This window comes from Bombina bombina, chromosome 6 (assembly GCF_027579735.1).
Source record: "Bombina bombina isolate aBomBom1 chromosome 6, aBomBom1.pri, whole genome shotgun sequence".
Taxonomy (NCBI): Eukaryota; Metazoa; Chordata; class Amphibia; order Anura; family Bombinatoridae; genus Bombina; species Bombina bombina.
Genome location: NC_069504.1, coordinates 922,293,717 through 922,314,319, shown reverse-complemented (window position 1 = coordinate 922,314,319; position 20,603 = coordinate 922,293,717).

The window sequence follows — 20,603 nt, the reverse complement described above, 5'->3', positions numbered from 1 at the left end:
TAAACAAATGATACAGAGACTGAAGCAAAAATGAGAATTTATGGAAAGAAAATTATTTGAAAATCATATGTTATACATAAATGAGAAAATAGATTATTGTGTTTCATGTCCCTTTAAATGAGAAATAATGCTACGAGATACATTATGAAAATCGGGATTGGTTATACATTATATGTTACCTATAGCTATGGTGTCCATCTTTGCGCTTTAAAAAGGGACACATGAGAAATACATATGTCAGGGATGTTTTCAGATATGTTTAAAGATTTATTTGGAATAAGAATAATGACACATATTTATCAGATGTGTCACTTATTCAAGTTGAAATATGGTCAGCCTACCTATAGCAATATATCGTTGGATCATTAAACAGAAACAATAATAAGAGAAAGATATTAATCAGCTAAAATATGCACATTACACACAGTGATTGCTTTTGTTAGGCTACTACAATAAGATATAAGTGAAATTGGAATACATTTGCTGTCAACATACAAATAATAGTATGTTTTAAACAGATTATATGTCTATGTTGATGTAAAAAGGACAAAAATACATTAGAAATGCATATCCATTCATTAAGAATTGTGGTCAGCATCACTTAAAGGGACATGAAATACAAATAATTAAGTTCAGGATTCACAGAGAGGATACCATCTCCATCAAATTCATAATTTACATAGATTATCTCAGTTTAATAATCTTGGTATCATTTGTTAAAGATGCATAAATTCACGAATAGTTCAGAAATGAACACATGGATGAGCCAACAACAACCAATATATATATATATATATATATATATATATATATATATATATATATATATATATATATATATATATATATATATATATATAAACAATCAACATCTAGAGCCTCAGTTCTCTGCTACTCGTGATCTTGCAAAGATAAACCTTTCTGCAAAGTATATCAAGAAAATGAAGCAAATTAAATAAGAGATGCAAATATTACATTTCTGGACAATTGTATTATATATCTGAATCATGAAAGACCGTTTTTTGGTTTCATGTCCCTTTAAGGATTAACCAACTAAAATATAGATTTTAATAAATGACATGAATAAAGAGAACAAATAATATATTAATGACATTTATTTTATTATGATGTCATAAAACATAAAGAAATAAGATAACGTTACAAAAACTCATATTGATAAATCAGCCCCATTGGAGCCATCTCACAAGTTGAAAGATTGCATCACAGCTTTGGAGGGTGTTGACAAGGGCCAACACAGCCCCATTGGAGCCATCTGACAAGGTGCCATAGTGTATCACAGTCCTTGGAGGGAGTTGACAGGGCCAACCCAGCCCCATTGAAGCCATCTGACAAGGTGCCATAGTGTATCACAGTCCTTGGAGGGAGTTGACAGGGCCAACACAGCCCCATTGGAGCCATCTGACAAGGTGCCATAGCGTATCACAGTCCTTGGAGGGAGTTGACAGGGCCAACACAGCCCCATTGGAGCCATCTGACAAGGTGCCATTGTGTATCACAGTCCTTGGAGGGAGTTGACAGGGCCAACACAGCCCCATTGAAGCCATCTGACAAGGTGCCATAGTGTATTACAGTCCTTGGAGGGAGTTGACAGGGCCAACACAGCCTCATTGGAGCCATCTGACAAGGTGCCATAGTGTATCACAGTCCTTGGAGGGAGTTGACAAGGGCAAACATAGCCCCATTGGAGCCATCTGACAAGGTGCGATAGTGTATCACAGTACTTGGAGGGAGTTGACAGGGCCAACACAGCCCCATTGGAGCCATCTGACAAGGTGCCATAGTGTATCACAGTCCTTGGAGGGAGTTGACAGGGCCAACACAGCCCCATTGGAGCCATCTGACAAGGTGCCATAGTGTATCACGGTCCTTGGAGTGAGTTGACAGGGCCAACACAGCCCCATTGGAGCCATCTGACAAGGTGCCATAGTGTATCACTGTCCTTGGAGGGAGTTGACAGGGCCAACACAGCCCCATTGGAGCCATCTGACAAGGGGCCATAGTGTATCACAGTCCTTGGAGGGAGTTGACAGGGCCAACACAGCCCCATTGGAGCTATCTGACAAGGTGCCATAGTGTATCACAGTCCATGGAGGGAGTTGACAAGGGCCAACACAGCCCCATTGGAGCCATCTGACAAGGTGCCATAGTGTATCACAGTCCATGGAGGGAGTTGACAGGGCCAACACAGCCCCATTGGAGCCATCTGACAAGGTGCCATAGTGTATCACAGTCCTTGGAGGGAGTTGACAGGGCCAACACAGCCCCATTGGAGCCATCTGAAAAGGTGCCATAGTGTATCACAGTCCTTGGAGGAAGTTGACAGGGCCAACACAGCCCCATTAGAGCCATCTGACAAGGTGCCATAGTGCATCACAGTCATTGGAGGGAGTTGACAGGGCCAAAACAGCCCCATTGGAGCCATCTGACAAGGTGCCATAGTGTATCACAGTCCTTGGAGGGAGTTGACAGGGCCAACACAGCCCCATTGGAGCCATTTGACAAGGTGAAAGAGTGCAACAGGCACAACAAAAAAACAAAAAAGGTCAAATGGCAACAATAAATCCAAATGAAGTAACATATGGATGGAAGATTTGTATCCGTGGCCTCTGAGCATCCCCGGATCCTCCACTTATGGGGCATCAGCATCACCCTCATCCTCCTGTGCATTACCAGCTGCAGATTCATGCATTGACTATAGACGCTGAACGCGCTCTAGAGTCAAGCGCTTCATCCACAGCTGGGTATGCATGGTGTTGTGCATCCTTCCCAGCAACCCACTGTTCCTAATGTTCCACAGCATGGTCTGCTCTATACGTGCTAGAGCCTCTAGCGTTAACCATGCTGAGTCACAACCTAAACAAAAATAAAGTATGAAAATTATTGTTAATTCCAGCACATAATAAAAAGAGAGCAAAGAGACATTGTAATAATAAAAAGACAAATCATTATTATAATTAAATTTTCTATATAGAAGATTTACACGTTAAATATGTTCTTCATAGATAAACCATTAAAGGGACAGTTTACTCAAAAATGTTCTCCCCTTTAATTGGTTCACAATGATCAACTTTACCTGCTGGAGTGTATTAAATTGTTTATAAGTATTTCCTTTGTCCTTACATTGGCATCTGAAATAGTTTATTTAGCCTGTGGTATCCACACCTATCCTTAAAACTTTTGGCCTTGAGGCCAAGCGGTGTAAACACAGCAAGCAGAAGAAATTACACTCTGAGTGGGTTATAGAAGATATAAGTTCATAAAAAGTTAATTTTCAATTGTTCTATCCAAGTATTGGTGATTGGTATATGGAGTGATATGAGATAAAGAAGCATGTATATTTTCTAAATGGGAGAAAGTAATGAGTTCTGATAATACCTACAAGTTCATTCCATTTTATTAGGTTGTGGCTTCAAAACACAAAATCAGCTAATTCATATACACAAAGAAGCCTTAACAAGCAAATCACATACATTTTATACTCTGCAGCTGGTCCAAAAATCTAATTGTAAACACATTAAGGGAAAAACTATTTTATAGTATACAGTCCCTTTAAGATCTTAACACAAATCAAAACCCTCTCAATCTTGAAAAATATATTTCTTTGGTTTATGACACACTGTGAAAAGAGCAGTGATAACAAATACAAAATATTGTCATATATACAGAATAGATATAAAACATCTAAGCAATTTCCTTTAGATATTCAAAAATGTGGATGTTGATTTCACAAAACTGAAGATCGGAAACATTTAGATTAATCAAATAAAGAAAAGGTTTATCTTAACTTTTTTGATTTAAAAAATCAATTTATGTCTTATTATATCACTATAATGTCCCTTTAAGAAAGTATGTTATAATGTGGATTTGTAATGATACTTACATCTGTGGCTGGGAAGGACAATCCGACACCCAGGTCAATGAAGGTGAGGACTGGGGTAAAAGTCTGGAGCGGGAGGGGAGGGGGGAGGGATGGGATTGGGCTGCCACTCTGGGATAGCCCGTACAGCTGGGGAGTCAGGGGCCTGGTGAGTTGGGGACTGGGCAGGTGGGGGATCTGTACGGGTGGCAATACGGGGAGAGCGTCGAGGGGGGGCAAAGGGGCGTTTTTTGGAAGGGACAGGAGGAATGGGAAGGGCCGGGAGTGGTTTTGGGCTGGGGAGGGGCTTCTGACTGAGGAGGGGTTTGCGGCTGGGGAGGGGCTTGTGGCTGGGGAGGGGCAGGAGGCTGATCTCTGGAAGGTCCATCTGAAATATATAAAAAATAGACATATATGATATCAATAAATATTATTATCTTGAAAGAAATAAAGATTCAACATTAGTTAAAGTCTGAATTCTTGTTCTCATAAAATATTGATACAAAGTCACAATAATAACTATGTTTTAAGTTATTGATTGATTGGAATCAAACATAATTACTAAGAAGATTTAATAGATCCTTTAAACTCAAAATGTTCACTGTTATTTTTCATGTAACATTTCATAAATAGATTACAAATTGTCAGCCGCTCTGGAATCAATCCGGGATGTAACCCAACTGCTAGCGTGAATTGAAAAGCACACGCTAGCACACTGAGAAATATCCAGGACGTGACCCACTCAGGAAGCAGATTAGAAGAAAACAAAAATGAATATTGTTCCAGAATGCAGGAAAGCCACAAAGGATAAAACGTCCCTTTAAGTAGTAAAAAGAACAAAAAGGAAATGCTCTTACTTGAAGCTTCTGAAATAGGTCCTCTTTAACAGGCTTGTAAAACAAAGGAAAAGTTCTCTTTTGCAGCTTGTAAAAGTAAAAGTTCCTTTTAAGCAGGTGTATAACAAACAGAAAGGTAAAGTTCTCTTTTGCAGCTTGTAAAAGTAAATGTCCCTTTTAAGCAGGTGTATAACAAACAGAAAGGCAAAGTTCTCTTTTGCAGCTTGTAAAAGTAAAATGTCCCTTTAAGCAGGTTTATAACAAACAGAAAGGCAAAGTTCTCTTGTGCAGCTTGTAAAAGTAAAATGTCCCTTTAAGCAGGTTTATAACAAACAGAAAGGCAAAGTTCTCTTTTGCAGCTTGTAAAAGTAGAATGTCCCTTTAAGCAGGTTTTGTTTATCAAAGATAAGGTTTAAAGGTAAAGGCAAAAGCAAGGTCAGGCAGGCAGAAGTCGGCATCCAAATATCAGCAAAAGGTATAGGCAAAAGACAAGGTCAGGCAAGCAGAAGTCGGCATCCAAGTATCAGCAAAAGGGTAAAAGCTACAGGCAAGGTCAGGCAGGCAGAAGTCTATATCCAAATATCAGCAAGTAGGGATTAGGCAAGAGGCTTGGTCAGGCAGGCAGAAATCGGTACACAAAAGATCAGAAAGATACGGTACTCACAATCCAAAGGGTAGCAAACAAACGGGCCCAGATTCAGATCTCCCGCCGTTGTTTAAAGGGCAGGAGCGTAATCGTCATCAGAGGGGTGTGTTGAGAAAGCGTCATGTTGCTAAGCAACATGACGTCAGACACACAGAGAAGTTCCGGGAGCCGCGGCGACACGGCGATGAACGGATGCAAACATGACACAAATCATATTTATCAAAGTCAACATTATGTGCTAATATTTATGAATTGATAATATATTTATATTTTGTATAATATTTCGGTATGCATGTATGCATTTGAAATTTAAATGCAATAGAGTTCTTTTAGACACATGCCCGTGGATTGATTTCAGAATATTCAAAAATTGATTAATATGGAAGTGTGTAATATTATGAAATTGAAATGGCCACTCCACCTAGCGTTTTAAACCAGGTAAACACTGATTTACATATATATTTTGGTGATTGCCTTTGTAATCTTTAATGGTCTAATTTTAAGATTGATGCTTCAATCAATTACTCTTCAGAATATATACACAGTAGATACTACCATTCATATTATCGATTAAGAATATAATCTTCTCCATCTGATTAAAATTTCCGATTAATGTTGTTAATCTCTCTTTTACATTAGGATTAAATTATGTCATTCCAATATTAATAGACACATTCATCAATGCATGCTTTAATTTTGTGGAATATTAATGTTTGTTGGATTGAAATGGACAGTCTACACATAAATATATTTTAAATATATTTACATCTCATACATCATGAACTTAAATCAAGGAATTTCAACATGATTATGTTTTATGTATACTTAGAAGTGGTTTACAATTTATAAACAATGATGACATAAGGATATGGTCTGCATCTAGGCTCTCAGATGAATAGCAATGACTGGACAAACAGAAGATTATTATTGTGGTTTTGCATGGAATATGCATGTGACATCATGATGTCATTAATGACAAATCATACACAAATGTACGAAAAATACAAATATATGTTCATGCTGCATGATATAGAAAGGGGGGCAGTAGTATTGTAAAAATAATGGAATAATACATTTTAAAGTGCCAAAGCTGTAGACTTTCTTTTTCTTCAAGAGAATGTTTTTTAAACAATAATACATGTTTGATACATGTTACATATATTTGACATACCATCAGACTCCAAGGGAGCCACTTCCTCCTCCATCTCACATGTTACATCAATCTCTGTAAAACATAATATGTTGTGTACACGTTAAAATCCTATATTCTAACATATGTTACTGTTGCTCAAGGACACACATCAATGTTGCATTAAACAGATACTGAACCAAAGTTAGGAATTATATCATTTTGTTGGAGCATACAAATGAAATTAGATTTCTAATTATCGATGAGTAATAATTACATTTTAGTGTCTGTATTTTTAAAATATTCTTAAAAGCTGAGTACATGGAACATTTAAGAGTTCTCATGTGTGTATCACTTGATGATTGTTGTCTACATTTATACTAAAAATAAACATATGCCATGTTCTGAAGCACAAAGGTGTAGACTAAGAAGCTTTGAGATCTTAATCTTAAAAAATATATTTTTTTATATATAATCAGAGGAGTAGATTGTTTAGAAAATTATGTCTTTCACATATGTTTGATTTCTTACTATATTAGACAGCCAATTGTTCACATATAATTCTATGGCATATCTAAATATAACTATTGATCCATGTTTTGAAAATAATACACACACACAACACTTGGAATAACAACTGGTGACAAATCTAACCTAAGCCATGTGGCACATCGATCCATTTGTGCAACGTACAGTAATCTGTTTTAAGACACAACACATATTTATCACAATGCAAAACAGAAGATATTTGTAAAAATATGTCATCATGGTGATGTTAGAGTATGCTTATATATATATATATATAAAGGAAGTCCAAGAGTGAATATGTGATATAGATATCAATATTGTTTCATCCAAACAGTGTAAGGATTAATGAAGATATTTATTATTAAAGGGACACTGAACCCAAATCTTTAATTTTGTGATTCAGATAGAGCATACAATTTTAAGCATATTTCTAATTTACTCCTATTATCAATTTGTCCTCATTCTCTTGTTTTCTTTCTTTAAAAAATAAGGCAGCTAAGCAATATTTGGTTTCAGAACCATTAAAAGCACTTGTTTATTGGTCGGTGAATGTATACAACAATCAGCAAGAACAACCCAGGTTGTTCCCCAAAAATGGACCGGCATCTAAACTTACATTCTTGCATTTCAAATAAAGATACCAAGAGAATGGAGAAAATTTGATTATAGGAGTAAATGAGAAAGTTTATTAATATTGCATGCTCTTTCTGAATCACAAAAGAGAAATTTAGTGTTCAGTGTCCCTTTAATCTTAAATATCTTTATTTGACAATGTCGCTTTTAATGAATTGTCTAGTCCATATGTTGATGTAATGAATGGGATGGAGCATGCAATTACAATCAAATATGTAATTTAAGGATATCATCAGGATTCTTTAATTATCCTTTGCTTTTAAAGGGACATGAAACTCCAAATGTGTAATTGTATTAATTTGCATGATTCAAATCCAGCCTGTGATTTTAAAAACCTTTTAAATATACTTTTTGTTTTCTAGTTTGCTTCATTGTGTTTGAAAGTTTTCTTAAGGAGTAACTATGCACTACTGTTTTCTGAAGACATGTGTTGAACAAATGAAAATAGGGAATTTTGTGCATCAAACAATCAGCAGGTTACTCCCAGTAATGCATTGCTGATCCGGAGCCTACCTAGATATGATTTTCAACTAAGGATAACAATAGACTGAAGTAAGGTAGATAATAGAAGAAAATTAAAGATTTTTAGAAAATCACATGCTGTGTCTGAATAATAAAAGTTAAATGTTGGTTTTCATGTCCCTTTAATGATAAGAAGAAATTATCAAAGCATATGAGATGTATATTTCTCTATTCTGCACATATGTAAAAATGTGTTAATGTTGTCTAAATGTAGCCAAAAAATGTCAAGCACTACCCAGGGGCAGAATATAAAATGGCCATGACCCTAAGATTACAATAAAATGAAGATATCAAGAATCAAAGGAATATCTTCAAATACTCATAAATTGAGATTTGTATTACAATGGAATCCCAACTCTGATTCGTGATTCTTCTTTGAAAATAACAAGAAAAAAGAATTAGAGTATCCATATAAATATAGATCAATGTGAATGAATTATGAAATGTTATGTCCAAGTTTGTAAGACAAAGGTAAATTAAAATGAGACATACTATGCTGTGAAGAACAAGGGCTCAAGGTTCCAGCAACAACATCTATATCTGTAAAATATTCAATCAGGATTGGATATTATTAATACAAATCAGGCCATGGACACGAACAATCAGATTTTTTTATTCTATTTGACAAAGTAAAATTATATTTTTATTCACGTAAGTTCATTGTTTCCTAAATTAATTTATAAATAAAGAGATCATGTATTGTTATTTTCTATCTTTTATGTTGTTGACTGTCGCTTTAAGTCATTTTGTGTCTTATTGCATTGTCATCAATTGATAGAGATTGTTCAATTTTTAATTTGATCTTGCTAGTATAGCTTTTATAATGTAGAATTTTGTAAATAAGGATACTGTATTCTTCACATATATACTAATTCACGTATACATTTGACAAACATGTCTAAAGTGATGCCACTGTTACAGCAAACACATGTTCACGTGTGTGCGCAATTCTATCTTTCTGATCTTTGCGCAATGATTAAAATCGGAATTGCGCATCTGTGATTTGACCAACATGTCTAAAGGGATGCCACTGTTACAGCAAACACATGTTCACATGTGTGCACAATTCTATCTTTCATGATCATTGCACAATGATTCAAAGCAGAATTGCGCATCCGTGATTCGGAATTGATTTGGATATAGTAGTGTGATGAGTATCATTTCTAAAGACTTCAAATATATTTCAAATTGGGTGTATTACGAGATTCCAATCAAATATTTGTTTATATTGAATGATAAAAATTAATATTTAGAACTGTGGTATGATTCAATAGTTAATGTATGAAATGGCAGATGAAAGGGATTTTACGGATGCGCAATACCATTTTCGCTCTGTGATGCATATTTTGGATAGCGCAAGAAACATCATTCCTATTTCATGTGTGACGATTCTTAACTCAGATATCTAAACATCATATGTAAAGTATGTTGTGAGAGCTATATAGGTTGAATATATGACTATATACACATTGATTAAATATATACTCAAATATTAATATATTATATGAAGTCTGATATTTACTTGGTTCAGCCTCTAGACTTTCTTCTCCCAGGCCACCGGACGGAGAAGCAGCTGCACTGGCCTCCGGGTCGGGAATTTCCGATCCAGGAGCTGGGATGGAAGAAGAGGAAGTTGAGGAGCAAGGGGATCTAAATCTTTTGGGGACCCGGAGATTGAGGAGGGCCAATAAAGGGACCTCATAAGGTTGCATGTACAGTTTCCGTGGGGGTGGATCCTGCTTTCCATCCCTCCGACGGGCTTGTACCCACTCCCACATTTGGTCCACTTTATGGCTTATCTGCAACCTCATATCCCCGAACCTCTGCATGATTTGATCCGTGGTCCTCTGGATGCCACACACCAACTTAACATCATTGGTGATAGACAACCAGAGGGCCTTCCTAATACTCTGCTTCGTCGACTTCTTCTTGTTCCCAAACAGCTGCGGATAGAAGTCCTCGACAGCGTTGACCAGTGCTGCACTCTCCGCCCCTGAGAACCTGGGAGACGTCATGCCTGCTGAGTTTACATATATATATATATATATTTATATATATATATATATATATATACATACAGGTGGCCCTCGGTTTACAACGGTTCAATTTCAGAATAACAACCTTTTTTTCAGTCATGTGACTGCTATTGAAATGCACTGAGAAGCAGTGCATTGATTGAAATAGCCAGTAGGTGAAGCTGTCCGCTTGTGTTGCTGCAAAGATATGCAAGCCAAGCAAGCTGAAATTAATCAGTTTAACCAGACCTGTGCTATCGAGCAGCTTGCAAAAGAACAAGATTTTCCTATCTATAAATCAGTTCAGATTGGAATGCATAGAAAGAACTGTTTGCACAAAAATGCAAGTAAAGTCTGTGTTGTGTGGTTATTTTATTAGATTTATAATGTTGTTTACCAAATGTTTTTGTTCATTTAACTTAGTTTAATTATATATTCTGTGTTGTGTGATTATTTTATTAGGTTTATAATGCTGTTTAGCATTTAAAGTCTTCATTTCAAAGCTATAAAAATAATGTATTAGGTGTTACTTATGCCAATTTTGAGAGGGGCTTGGAACCTAACTCCCTCACTTCCCATTGACTTACATTATAAACTGGGTTTTAATTTACAACAGTTTCGATTTACAACCATTCCTTCTGGAACCTAACCCCGGCGTAAACTGAGGGCTACCTGTATATATATTATATATAGAAATTATATATAACTGCCAGCAGGCATTTGAGAACTGACAAAAATGGCAACGTGTAATGGACTTTTATATGGTGAAGTAAACATGAGATGCACCATGGGACATAGTATCTGTACATCTGATTGGATAAAATATTGTAATTTTGTTATCATGTCTGTGAGACCATACTGACTCAAGTTATGTTTGTGTGATGAACTCTGATTGGCCGTACCTTAATGTTTCATAACTTAGTAACTTCCATACACATACCTCCAGGGGGTGCTGTTACTACATTTTTCATGTAGACTTATTTGTAACTCATGGGACTGTTATGCGGATATGTGAGACGCAGATTTAATATATGTGATCCGTTAAATATTAGTTTTACATTTGATCTCTATTTGATTTTTATTAAATATAATCCAGTCACATTAGTAAATGTTTTACACATTTCAATGTTTAATATCGATCCGGTTATTTAATATAAATACATTTTATTGGAAAATAGTAAACATTGTATGTATTTATTGTTTATTAAAGAAATATTGTGACTTATTGTGAAGTATTGACATTGCTCTATTAAATGTATTTATAATGCACATCGATTGTGTGCTTGTGCGTGGCATTATACTAGTATTTTTAAAGATGAAAATCTCGTGTTGCCAGATACGTTTCCCATGCTATATTTCTGAAATGTGTAATTTGTATTTATAATGGACGGAACTTGGATATTTTTTTATAAATTTTAAAATCCACTTTTGTTCATTATTAGTAAATAAACCTCGAGCTTGTATTTGTCTAAACTGCTCAAATATGTTATTGGGCAATGGCGTCTTTATTTTTAAAGGGATTTCAACCAAATATTTTCTTTTTTGATCCAGAGAGAGAATACAGTTTTAAAAATGTTTAATCAACTCGATTTATTTAGATATCCTTTATAGAAGAAATAGCAATGCACATGGTTAAGCTAATCACACAAGGCATCTCTTTGCATCCACCAAGCTTCAGCTACTGAGCATATCTAGATATGGTTGTAAAGGAAAGTATATCAAAATAATGAAGGAAATTAGATAATATAAGTACATTTTAATGTTTACATTCTGAAAGAAATGCTTTTGAATTTCCGTCCATTTAATGAGCTAATATGCAATCTTTAAATTTATTAAAATACATCTGTCTAAACATTGTAAATATGCATTGTTGCCCACCCACAGATAAGTAGATATTTCCCAGTAATACTTTGCTGATCATAAACCTATGCATCTCCATTTCTCAAACTTAGGATAACACGAGAATAAAGCATATTTGTATTACCTTCTGTATTGTTTGCCCCACTGTGAATGAAATAACTTTCAATGGCTGTATTTATACAATTTTACCTTAAAGGGACATTAAGCTATATGTTCTTTCCTGATTTAGATGGATAATGCAATATTAAATCAACATCAAATTTAGTTCTATTATCTCATTAGCTTTTATCTCTTGATATTTTTTCCTGAAAATCATATCTAGATAGGCTCTGTTGATGCTGATTGTTGGTTGCACATAGATGCCTTTTGTCATTGTCTAACCCATGTGCATTGCTATTTCTTTAACAAAGGATATCTAAAGACTGCATTGAATTAGATAATAGAAGTAAATTTATATGTTGTTTTAAAAGATTTGTAGTATCTCTCTGAATCATTAAATTAAATTTTTGGTTTTAATGTCCCTTTAAGGACAAAACCATTAGGAATATGTGGAGTTAACATTGTAGAAATAAACTAAACTAAAGGGGAATGGAAATACCTATAGCTATGTGATATCTATCCAACAGGTAAAGAGTATAGTTGCAAGAAACTATCTTTGGATATATCTATAGTTAACTGACCCTTCAAATAACTCCACTAGAGCTAAAAAGTAATCAATATGGCATACAATAACTAGCTTTGTATAAATGTGAAACTAACTTAAGTTTTATTTAAAGCTAATTTCTAACAAATTACCTTAAAAATAATTAAGGCCTAATAACCTATATTTAGTGTAAGAATTTTTTGGATACCTAAGAAAGATTATAGAGATTAGAATGTAAAACTAACATTAAACTACACTGTCACTTTAATGTAGGTTAAACACATTCATTTCTTTCATGTAATTAGCAAGAGTCCATGAGCTAGTGACGTATGGGATATACATTCCTACCAGGAGGGGCAAAGTTTCCCAAACCTTAAAATGCCTATAAATACACCCCTCACCACACCCACAAATCAGTTTTACAAACTTTGCCTCCTATGGAGGTGGTGAAGTAAGTTTGTGCTAGATTCTACATTGATATGCGCTTTGCAGCAGGCTGGAGCCCGGTTTTCCTCTCAGAGTGCAGAGAATGTCAGAGGGATGTGAAGAGAGTATTGCCTATTTGAATTCAATGATCTCCTTCTACGGGATCTATTTCATAGGTTCTCTGTTATCGGTCGTGGAGATTCATCTCTTACCTCCCTTTTCAGATCGACGATATACTCTTATATATACCATTACCTCTACTGATTCTCGTTTCAGTACTGGTTTGGCTATCTACTATATGTAGATGAGTGTCTTAGGGTAAGTAATTCTTATTTTATTATGACACTCTAAGCTATGGTTGGGCACTTTCTATGTAAAGTTCTAAATATATGTCTTTAAACTTATATTTGCCATGATTCAGGATAATCAGTATTCCTTTAATATTCAGACTGTCAGTTTCATTATTTGGGATAATGCATTTTAATTCAATTTATTTTTCTTTACCTTGAAAATTTTCAATTGATCATTTTTCCCTGTGTGCTGTTAGGCTCGCGGGGGCAGAAAATGTTTCTTTTTATTGCGTCATTCTTGGCGCTGACTTTTTTGGCGCAAAAATTTCGTCATTTCCGGCGCCGTAGTTGACGCCGGAAGTTGTATTCTGTTAATACGTCATTTTTGATGCATGTGTATTCAGACATTTTTTTGTGCCAAAAAATGTGGGCGTCGGTTCTGGCGTTAGAGGATGTGGCGTCATACTTGGCGCCAAATATTTGGGCGTTGTATTTAGCGCCAATAATGTGGGCGTCATATTTTTTGTTTCCCTTTTTTTCCTCACATTATTTAAACCTCACTTTTTTATTGCTTCTGGTTCTAGAAGCTTATTATTTTGCATTATTTTCCCATTCCTGAAACTGTCATTTAAGGAATTTGATAATTTTGCTTTAAACATTGTTTTTTTCTATTACATATTGCAAGATTTCACTGTTCCTGTTTCAAAACAATCTAAGAGGATTCCTGTTGACTGAGTTCAGTCCTACCAAGTACATTTATTTTAAATGTTATGAATGTTTATCTTTAGCTATGGTTTGTAATAAGTTATCATGATAAACTTTTACATGCAGAATCCATTAGTATTTATGCTTTATATATTGCCATTCTTTTTACATCTTATGTACAAGAAATATTTAGAAGATTTATAAGAAATATTTTTCTGATTCTATTTTAAAGGCTTTGGCTGACATTGTGCCTTCTAATAAAATTTTTAGGTCTTTTTCAAACTTCTTTTTTAATTATTGAAGTTTCAAATGACTAACAACATACTGATTTATCCTTCTCTGATGATGTTTTTTCTCATTCAGAATTTTCTTCATCAGATATTGACACTAACAAATCTACTTTTTTATTTTATTTTTTTATTAAAGTATATTTGTTCTTTTTAAACTATATTCTTTGCCGGCAGTTAAATTCAATTTGGAGGGTTCTCCAATTTATTGGGGCTATCTCTACTCCTACTAATTATGCTATTGTTTCTATAGCAAAATAGTATTTATTTTCCTTTAGATGGTTGTATCTTATTTATGGAAAATTATTTAATTTCAGGTACTTTTCTTGGACCTGTGATTTATTTGGATGTTGCAATTGCTTCATTTTTTATGTTTACTTTAAGATCAAGTATCAGATTATGATTTATTTTAGCATTGTTAAAGGGACAAAATTTACTAGACTAGGTGCTGTTGCATTTGTCTTGTTGTTTTGCATTTATTGATTATGCAAGTCCACTGTATTGACTGGTCCTTTAACTGGACTATCATGCTAATAATTTCATTTTTGTCTTCATTTTATTGAATATTTTCGCAAATGAGGTTTAATCTATGTCTTTAGCTGTTTTAGCTAGAAGAATTTTGTGATTTCTAAAAATCCATATTTCTTTTGTTCTAAGATAATCAATTATTTGTTTTATAATTGGATTCAATTCTTAACTGTTACTCTGGGCTTCAAGATTGAGTTCTAAGACTAAAACTTTAAGCTTATACTAGTTTGGTTGTTCTTATTAAGGAAGGAATTCCTGAATTCTTTCCCAAGTAACATGTTTTTAATTGGAAATTTTTCAGTTCGAAATCAGCTCCCTAAAATTGCGATGCATGTGCCGTATTCCAGCTTGGCTGGCAAGGGGCAGGTTAAGACTTTTTTTAAATTTATTTGGTTCTATTCGGTCCAAATTTCTCTGATTTTATTCCAGTAAGGCTAACACTTTCTTTAAGTGTGTTTCGGTCCTATATATTTTGGGTACTGTTGAAGCATGGCTGATCACCCGTGGGGTTCAAGCGCTGCTCAGACCTGGAATCTTCTGGGGTATTTCTTCCAGTTCCATTTTTAGAAACTGGGTTTTGGAGTTTTATTCAAACTATTCTGCCTTTTTTTGGTCAGTGATAGCATTATTTGTTTTCATTAGATACAATAAATGCATATTTTCATTTTTCCGTTTTCATTCAGATTATTTTCTGAGGATGCGGAATCTCATATGATTCACTTTGTTCTTCCAGGACATAGTTAGAGAATCTTCTTTTCAAAAACTCTTGATTCCTCACACAAGGGTCACCTTTTTTAGGTTTCCAGATAGTTTGTGTCACTGTCTTTGTCTCTATCAGACAAGGGACAATTGTATTGGGTTCCGTCTGTCGGTACCTTTAGTCTCTATTATTTCCTTCAGTTGCTATATATGCATAGAAGTTTTAGGTCTTATGGCCACAGCATTGGATTCAATTCATAGAAAGAACCTTTCCAGTCTTTTATGCTGAATTATGGTGCAGGGATTCTAGGATTTCGCATTTTAAATCTTTGAATCCTAATATTTATCTCTCTTGATTTGGTGGTTAAGTTCACCATCATTTAGTTCTACAGGTCTCTTCGTTTCTTTCAACCTGGACCATGATCTCTACAGATGTGAGTCTTTTTGGTTGGGAGGCTGTCTAAGGATCTCTGTCAGCACAAGGGGTTTGGAAATCTCAGGAGGCGAAATTACCATTTGATATTTTAGAACTCCGTGCTTTCTCAGAGTTTTTCAGTTAGTTTCTTTTTGAAGAAGAGACGTTTATTGTTTTTCAGACAATATCACAACTATGGTGTATGTCAATCATCAGGGTAGGACTATCAGTCCTTAGGCTGTGACAGAAGTGTCTCGGATATTAGCTTGGGCTAAATCCAGCTCCTATCTAAATTCTGTGGTTTTTTCCCAGGTATAGATATTTGGGAAGCGGATTATCTCTGTTAATCAAGCTTTACTACCGGGAGAATGGTCTCTCTTACCCAGATATGTTTTTCAATTTTTCAGATGTGAGCATTTCTAGAAATAGATCTGTTGGCATCTCATCTGAATAAAGAACTTCCCAGGGGCCTATTCAGGTCCGGGGATCTTCAGGCGGAAGTAGTGTATGCATTGACATTTCTTTGGAATTATCATAATGCCTATTTCTTTCCGCCTCTAGTTCTTCTTCCAAAGTGATTTCCAAAATTCTTATGGAGTATTTGTTTGTTATGCTGGTGGCTCCAGCATGGCCTCTCAGGTTTTGGTATGCGGATCTCATTCGGATGGCCAGTTGCCAACCTTGGACACTTCCGTTTAAACCAGACCTTCTTTCTCAAGGCCCATTTTTTCCATCAGGATCTCAAATCATTAAATTTGAAGGGATGGAGATTGAACGCTTGGTTTTTAGTCATAGAGGTTTCTCTGACTCATTGATTAATACTATTTTCAGGCTCGTAAATCTTTCTCTAGAAAGATTTATTATTGAGTCTGGAAGACCTACTTTTCTTGGCATTCTTTTAAAATTCATAGAATTTTATTATTTTTTCAGGTTGGTTTGGATAAGGTTTTGTCTTCAATTCTTTGTTAGGACAAATCTCTACTCTTTCTGTTCTTTTTTCACAGAAAGATTGCTAATCATCCTGATATTCATTGTTTTGTACAGGCTTTGGTCCGTATCAAGCCTGTCATTAATTCAATCTCTCCTCTTTGGAGTCTCAATTTGGTGCTGAGGGCTTTACAGGCTCCTCCATTTGAAACTATGCATTTTCTGAACATTAAATTACTTTCTTGGAAAAGTATTGTTCCTTTTGGTTATTTCTTCTGCTAGAAGAATTTTTGAGTTATCTGCTCTTTTTTGTGAATATCTTTTTCTGATTTTTCATCAGGATAAGGCAGTGTTACTTCCTGATATTCATCATTTTGTTCAGGTTTTGATTCATATCAAACCTGACATTAAGCCAATTTCTCCTCCTTGGAGTCTTAATTGGGTTCTGAAGGTTTTTCAGGCTCTTCTATTTGAGCATATGCTTGCTCTGGACATTATTTACTTTCATGGAAAGTATTGTTCTTTTTGGACATCTCTTCAGCTAGAACAGTTTTTGAATTATCTGTTCTTTCTTGTCAATCTCCTTTTTCTGATTTTTTCATCAGGATAAGGTGGTTTTTGCTGTCCTCATTTCAATTCTTACCTAAAGTTGTAAATTCTAACAAACATTAGGGAGGAATTATTATTTTCCTAAGACTTCTTTGGTGAGATTCTTACTTTCTTTGGATATGGTAAGAGTTGTTGTAATTCTATGTTGAAGCTATTCAGATTTCAGATAGACTTCTAGTCTGTTTTTTATCTTTTCTGGTTTTAGGAAGGTCAAAAGCTTCTGCCATTTATTTGGCATCTTGCTTAAACTTTTGATTCATCATGCTTATTTGGAGTCGGGTGGATTCCTGCCTCAGAGAATTACGGCTCATTCTACTAGGTACGTTTCTACTTCCTGGGCTTTTTAAGAATGAAGCTTCTGTTGATCAGATTTGCAAAGCAATGACTTGGTCTTCTTTGCATACTTTTACTATGTTCTACCATTTTGATGTTTTTTCTTCTTTAGAAGCAGTTTTGGTAGAATGGTACTTCAGGCAGCTGTCTCAGTTTGATTCTTCTGCTTATAATTTCAGTTTTTTCATTATAAAAATTGAAACTTTTTTGATTTGGGTAGTGGATTAATTTTTCAGCGGAATTGGCTGTCTTTATTTTATCCCTCCCTCTCTAGTGACTCTTGCGTGGAAGTTCCACATCTTGGGTATTTATTATCCCATAGGTCACTAGCTCATGGACTCTTGCTAATTACATGAAAGAAAACATAATTTATGTAAGAACTTACCTGATAAATTCATTTCTTTCATATTAGCAAGAGTCCATGAGGCCCACCCTTTTTTGTGGTGGTTATGATTTTTTTGTATAAAGCACAATTATTCCTATTCCTTATTTTTTTGATGCTTTCGCTCCTTTCTTATCACCCCACTTCTTGGCTATTCGTTAAACTGAATTGTGGGTGTGGTGAGGGGTGTATTTATAGGCATTTTAAGGTTTGGGAAACTTTGCCCCTCCTGGTAGGAATGTATATCCCATACGTCACTAGCTCATGGACTCTTGCTAATATGAAAGAAATGAATTTATCAGGTAAGTTCTTACATAAATTATGTTTTCTAAAAGTGAAATGAACAAAGTTATTATGTATAATTTATACTACATATCCTCACCATAAACATTTTATGATTTTAACATCTATAAATCACACAATAAAAGCATATATGGATTTATTTAACTCCAACTTAAATTTTGTAAGATACTTAACTTTAACATTATCTGAATAAGCTGTGTTGATATTTTTCATTCAATACATTAAACAAAATTAGTATATTTGATATCAGGCATGTGCTTGTAAAATAGATTACTTTAACAGTCATGGGACTAATATATTTTGTTTACATGTCAGAATATTAGATGGATATATTTCTTCTTATATTACTGTGATAGAGATATGTCTCAAAGAATATGCTTTTTTTTAAAAATACATAGAAAAATATATAGTATGAAAATAAATTTATTTACCAAGACAAATAAATAAAATAGGGAATTCATCACAGATGAAACTCTGAAAAAGAATGAAAATAAATATTAAAAACATTAGTCATTTAGGTTATTTAATGAACACATGTCTTAACATATTCATGAAATCTAATAATTGTTAAATAATCCTGTGTCTATGCTCTAACATGTATTTTTTGTATTGATATTAAAAACAGGTTCATACTTGAAATCTATATCTATCCAATTATATTGTATAATCAATAGTGGAGTTATACATTAGCATTTAAAATTAGATAAAGTAATGCATATCAATTTTTTTATTTTTTTTTATATTGGATTGTATGAGGAACATAATTAAATGTAATATTTCATGTCCCTTCAAATAATATACCTAAATAGCAACTATAAAATGTATCCCTTTGGCTGATTGGTCAGAATCTGAGTCCTCTCTATCACAAAGTAGGGGTAATGTATCTAAATTAAACATATTGTAATATAGGACATGTATATATTCCTAATTCTTTGAACATTCTTCCGACTATGATTCTTAAGTAGCATGCATTGTGCAAACTAACCTGGATGTATGGTCTTTGAAAGGCAGTTATCTTCAAAATATCAGTTTATCTTCATTAGGTGTCTTATTCATCATTTTCAAAATAGAGGATTGTGAAATACCATCTAAAAAACAAATATAAAATTAAATCTAAGTTTCTCCAATAGGATGCATCCACAGTCTTGCTCCATAGAATTGTTGCCATGTAAACGTGACTTTGTATGGTTTTCAAGGTCAGCACATTTGAAAGACAATGCCACAGACATGATCACATTGGTATTCTTCACTTTCAGTCTGGGATTCTTCACTTTCAGTCTGGGATTCTTCACTTTCAGTCTGGGATTCTTCACTTTCAGTCTTGAATTCTTCACTTTCAGTCTTTAGATGAAGTCATCTCCCTAATGGAAGGAAAAGTGTAAATCAAATAATTAATAAAAGTTTGTGACTTAGTTCTGCATCCCCCCCCCCCCACCATTTCTGAAATGATTTAGATCACTAGCTTACTGAGCGTGTGTAGCATCCTGTGTTATGTTCTATCAATCAAGTGTGAAGATGAGTCATACATTGTGCATACCTAACCTCTGATGTATGACTTGAGATACGACTTGGAAGCATTTAGTATTGCTAGAGGATCCCTTTCTGAGTATCCAAAAATCTAGTAATGTGTAAACTAAATGCTACATTTTAAAATGTATGCCATATGATGGCTGATTGTGCAAAATCCCCCCCACCCACAGTCCATACATTGTTTATACTTACCATTTGATGTTGTCTTTGAAAACCAGGTGGCGAAGTCATTACAGGACCCAATGCCAGAATCATCTGATGTCTAAATTACCTATGATAATAATAATAATATTAAATTATATTTTGTTACAATCATTTGATGAACAATCCTAACATGTTTGGACAATTCTCCACTTTTTTCCCTAAAATTCACACATATTTGCAATGCTCCTATATAACTTCTAGTATTTACCATCTGAAGTGGCGGTTGATGATGTTTGCTCTGACATTGAGCCCCTCATCCCAGAATGGCCCCTCTAG